This window comes from Lissotriton vulgaris, unplaced genomic scaffold, assembly GCF_964263255.1.
Source record: "Lissotriton vulgaris unplaced genomic scaffold, aLisVul1.2 SCAFFOLD_881, whole genome shotgun sequence".
NCBI classification, from domain to species: Eukaryota; Metazoa; Chordata; class Amphibia; order Caudata; family Salamandridae; genus Lissotriton; species Lissotriton vulgaris.
Window position 1 is genome coordinate 854,801 of NW_028255099.1, and position 9,128 is coordinate 863,928.

General features: G+C 50.0%; 1 protein-coding gene across 1 annotated transcript in view; it reads right to left on the bottom strand.

Annotated features, from left to right (window-relative positions):
* The window catches only part of AK1 (adenylate kinase 1), a 48,574-nt gene extending 41,114 nt beyond the window's left edge, over positions 1-7,460 (bottom strand). The window contains exon 1 of the mRNA XM_086951861.1: positions 7,245-7,460. The gene's annotated coding sequence lies outside the window, so the exon portion shown is untranslated. The remainder of the gene's footprint in view (positions 1-7,244) is intronic.
* Positions 7,461-9,128: the final 1,668 nt, after the last annotated feature.

A 9,128-nucleotide genomic window follows, 5' to 3' on the forward strand; every position in this document is an offset into this window, starting at 1 on the left:
TTCTCTGCAGAGATGCCACTGAGGAGGTGACAATGTACCTTTCTCTTCAGGGAGGCCACTGAGTAGGTGACAATGACCCTTTCTCTTCTGCGAGGCCACTGAGTTGAAAATGTACCCTTCTCTTCAAAGAGGCCACTGAGGAGGTTGACAATGTACCCTTCTTTTCAGAGAGGCCACTAAGGAGGTGACAATGTACATTTCTCTTCCATGAGGCCACTGAGGAGGGTGACAATGTACCCTTTTTTTCAGTGAGGCCACTGAGGAGGTGACAATGTACTTTTCTCTTCCGCAAGGTGACTGACAAGGTGACAATGTACCTTTCTCTTCCACGAGGCCACTGAGGAGGTGACAATGTACTTTTCTCTTCCGCGAGGCGACTGAGGAGGTGACGATGTACCTTTCTCTTCCACGAGGCCACTGAGGAGGTGACAATGTACCTTTCTCTTCCATGAGGCCACTGAGGAGGTGACAATGTACCTTTCTCTTCAGAGAGGCCACTGAGGAGGTGACAATGACCCTTTCTCTTCTGCGAGGCCACTTCGGAGGTGAAAATGTACCTTTCTCTTCCGTGAGGACACTGAGGAGGTTGACAATGTATCCTTCTCTTCAGAGAGGCCGCTGAGGAGGTGATAATGTACCTTTCTCTTCCACGAGGCCACTGAGGAGGTGACAATGTATCTTTATCCGTCAGAGAGGCCACTGAGGAGGTGACAATGACCCTTTCTGTTAAGGGACACTACTGAGGAGGTCACAATGTACCTTTCGCTTCAGAGAGGCCACTGAGGAGGTGACAATGACCCTTTCTCTTCTGCGAGGCCACTGAGGAGGTGAGACTGTACCCTTCTCTTCAAAGAGGCCACTGAGGAGGTGACAATGACCCTTTTTCTTCTGCGAGGCCACTGAGGAGGTGAGACTGTACCCTTAATAATAATAATAATAAAGAGCTTATAAAGCGCACAGTAACGCCATCCCGGCGTGTCCCCGCGCTAAGAGCTACTAACGACCACCATTACAGAGCCTCTAACTCTACACAGTGTATAGTAAGGTTTTGAGCCTAGCCCTGAACAACGCTTCACTACTCTCCAATCTCAGGGCAGCAGGAAGTTTGTTCCAGGGTTGAGCTGCTTGGAACGAAAAAGATCGTCCGCCCATTCTGGCCTTCTTTACCCTTGGGACTGTCAGCAGCCCGGTACCCTCCGACCGGAGGGCCCTTGGCGGTTCGTAGCGGCTGACTAAGTCCCTAAGATAGGCGGGCGACCTGCCCCAGACGATTCGGTGACAGAAGAGGAGGTATTTGAACAGCACACGTTTCTTCACTGGCAACCAGTGAAGCGCATCCAATGCCTGCTGAGAATTAGCTCTCCTGGGTCTCCTTAACACCAGTCTGGCGGCGGAATTCTGGATAACTTGCAGGCGGCCAAGGCTGCCCTCGTTGGACCCAAGGAACAGGATATTTCCATAGTCCAACCGAGAGGTCACCAATGCCTGCGTCAGTGTCCTTCTGGCCGCTAGGGGTAGTAGGTCTAAAGTTTTGTTCAGGGTCTTCAGTACCCCAAAACACTTACCCACAAGACGCCTTATATGGCCTTCACAGGAGAGGGTGGGGTTGATCCAAACTCCTAGATTCTTAGCCTCCTCGCAAGCTGTGGGAGTAGGGCCAAGGCATGAAGGCCACCACTCGGCTGACCAGCTTTTGCTCTTTCCCCCCACTACCAAAACCTCGGTCTTAGAACCGTTGAGTTTTAGGCAGTGGGAGTCCATCCACTCAGCTAGCGCCTGCATACAGGACTTAAAGTTGGTGGTGGTATTGGTGGTGTTCTGCGATAGAGAGATCAGCAGCTGGGTGTCGTCGGCGTATGATACCAATTCCACCCCGAAAGCCTGTACCACCTTCGCCAGGGAGGCCATGTACAGATTAAAAAGAGTTGGGCTCAAAGCTGAGCCCTGAGGCACTCCCTGGTCTAGTGGCATCTCTACCGATCTACATGCCCCTTGTTGTACCTGGAAGCATCTTCCTGTGAGAAACGACTGCAGCCAGTACAGCGCGGGACCGACGACCCCAGCCTCACTAAGGCACTGTAGCAGGATGGAATGCGCTACAGTGTCAAAAGCTGCGCTGAGGTCGAGCATGATCAGGGCCATTGTATGTCCTGCATCCGCTCCTGCTCTTAAAGTCTCAGTGGCACGTAGGAGAGCTGTCTCAGTCGAGAAGCCCGCCCTAAATCCTGATTGGGAGGGATGAAATAGGTTCCCTCTCTCCAGGTGCTCAGTGAGCTGAGCATTGACCACCTTCTCAGCCACTTTCGCCACATACGGCAGTAAAGAAATGGGTCTGAGGTTTTCCAGCACCTCAATACTTACATTTGGTTTTTTCCTTATTGGGAGTACTATAGCCTTCTTCCACTCCTCCGGAACTCGTTGAGTGGAAAAAGAGGTCTGTAAGACATGTCTTATATATGGTTCCAGTCCAACAAGACCCTCCGAGATGACCCAAGGAGGGGCCGGGTCATTGGGGGAACCAGACTTCACGCTACAACATTCTTTTCAGAGAGGCCACTGAGGAGGTGACAATGTACATTTCTCTTCCGCGGGGTGACTGAGGAGGTGACAATGTACCTTTCTCCTCCACGAGGCCACTGAGGAGGTGATAATGTACCTTTCTCTTCCACGAGGCAACTGAGAAGGTGACAATGTACCTTTCTCCTCCACGAGGCCACTGAGGAGGTGATAATGTACCTTTCTCTTCCGTGAGGACACTGAGGAGGTTGACAATGTACCCTTCTCTTCAGAAAGGCCACTGAGGAGGTGACAATGTACTTTGTTCTTTCACGAGGTGACTGACAAGGTGACAATGTACCTTTCTCTTCCATGAGGCCACTGAGGAGGTTGACAATGACCCTTTCTCTTCAGAGAAGCCACTGAGGAGGTGAACATGTACCTTTCTCTTCCACGAGGCCACTGAGGAGGTGACAATGTACCTTTCTCTTCTGTGAGGCCACTGAGGAGGTTGACAATGTACTTTTCTCTTCAGAGAGGCCACTGAGGAGGTGAGAATATACCCTTCTCTTCAAAGAGGCCACTGAGCAGGGTGAGAATGTACCTTTCTCTTCCGCGAGGCCACTGAGGAGGTGACAAGGTACTTTTCTCTTCCGCGAGGCTACTGAGGAGGTTGACAGAGTACCCTTCTCTTCACAGAGGCCTCTGAGGAGGTTGACAGAGTACCTTTCTCTTCCGCGAGGCCACTAAGGAGGTGACAAGGTACCTTTCTCTTCCTCCTGATCCTTTGTATGAAGATTTCATCAAGTAGCTCCCAGTACCAATGTAACCGTGATTGAGAGTCCACGGCCTGTCGTTCGGATCTGTGATGAAGGGACTCCCCTCCCGTTGGTGTTGTTGTCACCCTAGATCATCATTATAGTGTTATTTCACCCATGGCTACCACAACTGTCGTTTCTCCTGTGAAAGGGCCCCCTCTGGATCTACCAGGGGGGGGGGGGGGGGGGGGGGCCTGAAGGGGAAAAAAAATAAGAACTCGGTGTATTATGAAATGTAAGTCTAAAAAGTGAAGGTTCTCGAGCGTTTAGAAGAGTCTCACTGGGGTCAAACCCCAAAAGACAAAGGCCACCATTATGTCTGGGATGGCCACAATTATGTCTAGGATGGCCATCGTTATCTCAGGGATGGCTACCATTATGTGAGAAATGGCCGCCACTATATCTGGGATAGCCACCATTATGTCTGGGATGGCTACCATTATGTGAGGAGTGGCCTTATTATGTCAGGGTCAGCCATCATTATGTGAAGTACATTTGCCACTGTGTGAGGGATGTTTGCCATTATGTGAGGGACGTTTTCCATTATGTGAGGGACGTTTGCCATTGTATGAGGGACGTTTGCCATTATGTGAGGGATGTCTGCCATTATCTCAGGGAGGGCCCTCATTATATGAGGAGAGGCCATTGTTATGTCGGGGTCGGCCACCATTATGGGAGGGAGGGCCAAAATATGCAAGGGCTACAAATGTGCCCGCCAGGGCAACCGCCAGTTCAGGGGCTGACATCCTCATGCCAGGGGTGGTCACATAGACAAAGGCCCACCCCTAATGCTCATTCAAATGTGGAAGCAAGCCATGTGCACAAAAATACACAGTGGCACATGCATTCACACACCCACACACAGCTGCACATGCATTCACACACCCACACACAGCTGCCCATGCATTTACACACACAGCTGCACATGCATTCACACACACACAGCGGCACATGCATTCACACACACACAGCGGCACAAGAATTCACACACACACACAGCTGCACATGCGTTCACACACACACAGCGGCACATGCATTCACATACACACACACACAGTGGCACAAGCATTCACACACACACAGCGGCACATGCATTCACACACATCCAGCAGCACAAGCATTCACACACACACAGCTGCACATGCATTCACACAGACACAGCAACACATACATTCACATACACACACACACACAGCGGCACACCCATTCACACACACACACACAGCTGCACATGCATTCACACACACACACAGTGGCACAAGAATTCACATACACACACACATGCAGCGGCACATGCATTCACACACACACAGCGGCACAAGCATTCACACACACACACAGCGGCACGTGCATTCACACACACACAGCGGCACATGCATTCACACACACACAGCTGCACATGCATTCACACGCACACAGCGGCACAAGGATTCGCATACACACACACACACACAGCTGCACATGCATTCACATACACACACACTGCGGCACGAGCATTCACACACACACACACAGCTACACATGCCTTCACACACACACAGCGGCACATGCATTCACACACACACACACACACATAGCGGCACAAGCATTCACATACACACAGCGGCACAAGCATTCACATACACACACAGCGGCACATGCATTCACACACACACACACACACATAGCGGCACAAGCATTCACACACACATACAGCAGCACAAGCATTCACATACACACACACTGCGGCACGAGCATTCACATACACACACACTGCGGCACGACCATTCACACACACACACACACACACACAGCGGCACATGCATTCACACACAAGCACATACAGCGGCACATGCATCCACACACACACAGCGGCATGTGCATTCACACACACACACACACAGCGGCACAAGCATTCACACACACACACAGCGGCACATGCATTCACACGCACACAGATGCACAAGCATTCACATACACACACACAGCTGCACATGCATTCACATACACACACACTGCGGCACGAGCATTCACACACACAAACACACACACACAGCGGCACATGCATTCACACACAAGCACATTCAGCGGCACATGCATTCACACACACACAGCGGCACATGCATTCACACACACACACACACACACAACGGCACGTGCATTCACACACACACAGCGGCACAAGCATTCACATACACACACACTGCGGCACGAGCATTCACACACACACACAGCGGCACATGCATTCACACACAAGCACATACAGCGGCACATGCATTCAGACACACACAGCGGCACATGCATTCACACACACACACACACAAAGCACCACGTGCATTCACACACACACAGCGGCACAAGCATTCACATACACACACACTGCGGCACGAGCATTCACATACACACACAAACACACACACACAGCAACACATGCATTAACACACAAGCACATACAGCGGCACATGCATTCACACACACACAGCGGCACATGCATTCACACACACACAGCGGCACAAGCATTCACATACACACACACACAGCTGCACATGCATTCACACGCACACAGCGGCACAAGCATTCACATACACACACACACACAGCTGCACATGCATTCACACACACACAGCGGCACAAGCATTCACATACACACACACACACACAGCGGCACATGCATTCACACACACAGCAGCATATGCATTCACAGACACACACACAGCGGCCCCTGCATTCACACACACACACACACACAGCTGCACATGCATTCACACACACAGTGGCACCAGCATTCACATACACACACATAGCGGCACATGCATTCACACACACACATCGGCACAGGCATTCACATACACACACACACAGCGGCACATGCATTCACACACACACAGCGGCATATGCATTCACATACACACACACAGCAGCACAAACATTCACATACACACACACACAGCAGCAGCACATGCATATACAAACACACACATATAGCGGCACATGCATCCACATACACACACACACAGCAGCACATGCATTCACACACACACACACAGCGGCACCTGCATTCACACACACACACACACACACAGCTGCACATGAATTCAAACACAAACAGTGGCACAAGCATTCACATACACACACACAGCGGCACATGCATTCACACACACACAGCGGCATATGCATTCACATACACACACACAACCACACACACAGCGGCACAAACATTCACATACACACACACACACACACACACAGCAGCAGCACATGCATATACAAACACACACACATAGCGGCACATGAATCCACATACACACACACACACACAGCAGCACATGCATTCACACACACACAGCGGCACATGCATTCACACACACATAAGCACATACAGCGAAACATGCATTCACACACACACAAACACACACAGTGGCACATGCATTCACACACACGCAAGCACATACAGCGGCACATGCAGTCACACACAAGCATGCACAGCAGCACAGTTGAGAAGTGTGGCTCAATGGTTAGAGCGGCAGACCTTGATGCAGAGATCTAGCCCGGGACTAGGGTTCAATTCCCGTCTCTGCAGGTCTTGGGCTCAATTTCCGCGGACCTGATCATTCTCGCCTCGGTGCCTATTCTAATCATGGGTCCCACTCTGCAACTCTGGGCAATAGCTTGCTTAATCTCCACAACGGCCCCCACAATGCTAAGGATGTCTGGCCTCCACCTTGGGGGTGCCCAGGAGTGGACGCCTAACAGGGAAAGCCAGGAAGGGTTCCACAGCGGTATGCGTACAAGGGCCTGAGATACCCCTTCGGGGGTCGATTCGGTGCGCTATACAAATACTACTACATTTACACATGCATTCACACACACAGCGGCACATGCATTCACACACACACAAGCACATACAGCCGCACATGCAGTCACACACACACAAACACACAACGTACTCACCGACCACAAAGATGACTTTGCATGTCTTCAGCTTTTCTGGAATAAGAAGTAAAGAGAAGTGTTAGTATTCTCGCCCAAGATCAGCCGAAGAGCAGGTCAAGACTGGACCTAGGAACTTTAGGGCTATGGGAAGAACACCTGTGCATAGGGATCTATCTATCTCTCTATCGCCCACTGTGCATAGGGCAATATGTTTCTCTATATCGCCGCCTGTGCATAGGAATCTATGTATCTATCGCCACCTGTGCATAGAGATCTAGGTATCTGTCGACGCCTGTGCATAGAGGTCTATGTATCTCTCTATCGCCACTTGTGCATAGGGATCTATGTATCTCTCTATCACCACCTGTGCATAGGTATCTATGTATCTCTCTATTGCCGCCTGTGCATAGGGTAATATATATCTCTCTATCGCCGCCTGTGCATAGGGTTCTATGTATCTCTCTATCGCCATCTGTGCATAGAGATCTGTGTATCTCTCTTTCTCCACCTGTGCATAGGGATCAATCTATTTCTCTATCGCCACCTGTGCATAGGGAACTATCTATCTATCTATCGCCCCTTGTGCATGGGGCAATTATGTTTCTTTCTATCGCCGCCTGTGCATAGGGATCTATATATCTATCGCCACCTGTGCATAGAGATCTAGGTATCTGTCGACGCCTGTGCATAGAGGTCTATGTATCTCTCTATCGCCACCTGTGCATAGGGCAATATGTATCTCTCTATCGCCGCTTGTGCATAGGGATCTATGTATCTCTCTATCGCCACCTGTGCATAGGGATCTATGTATCTTTCTATTGCCATCTGTGCATAGGGATCTATGTATCTATTGCCACCTGTGCATAGGGATCTATGTATCTCTCTATCGCCACCTGTGCATAGAGATCTGTGTATCTCTCTTTCTCCACCTGTGCATAGAGATATATGTATCTGCCGCCAACTGTGCATAGGGATCTCTCTATCTCTCTATCACCACCTGTGCTTAGGGCAATATGTATCATTCTTCCACCGCCTGTGCATAGAGATCTGTGTATCTCTCTATCTCCACCTGTGCATAGAGATCTATGTTTCTGCCGCCACCTGTGCATAGGGATCAATGTATCTCTCTATCGCCGCCTGTGCATAGTGATCTATGTATCTATCGCCACCTGTGCATAGGGATCTATGTATCTCTCTATCTCCACGTGTGCATAGAGATCGTTGTATCTATCCCCACCTGTGCATAGGGATCTATGTATCTCTCCATCCCCACCCATGCATAGGGATCTATGTATCTCTCTATCACCACCTGTGCATAGTGTTCTATGTATCTCTTTATCGCCACGTGTGCATAGTGCTCTATGTATCTATCACCACCTGTCCATAAAGATCTGTTTATCTCTCTATCGCCGCCTATGTATAGAGTAGAGGCCTGTGTAGCTCTCTATCGCCGCCTGTGCATAGAGGTCTATGTATCTCTCTATTGCCACTTGTGCATAAAGACCTGTGTATCTCTCTATCACCACCTGTGCATAGAGATCTATGTATCTCTATATCGCCACCTGTGCAAAGAGGTCTGTGTATCTCTCTATCACGCATGTGTATAGGGCACTATGTATCTCTTTATCGACGCCTGTGCATAGTGATCTATGCATCTATTGCCGCCTGTGCATAGGGATCTATGTATCTATCGCTGCCTGTGCATAGGGATCTATGTATCTCTCTATCGCTGCCAGTGCATAGAGATCTGTGTATCTCTCTATTGCCACCTGTGCATAGGGATCTATGGATCTCTCTGTCACCACCTCTCTATTGCCACCTGTGCATAGGGATCTATGTATCTATCGCCGCCTGTGCATAAAGATGTGTGTATCTCTATATCGCCACCTGTGCATAGGGATC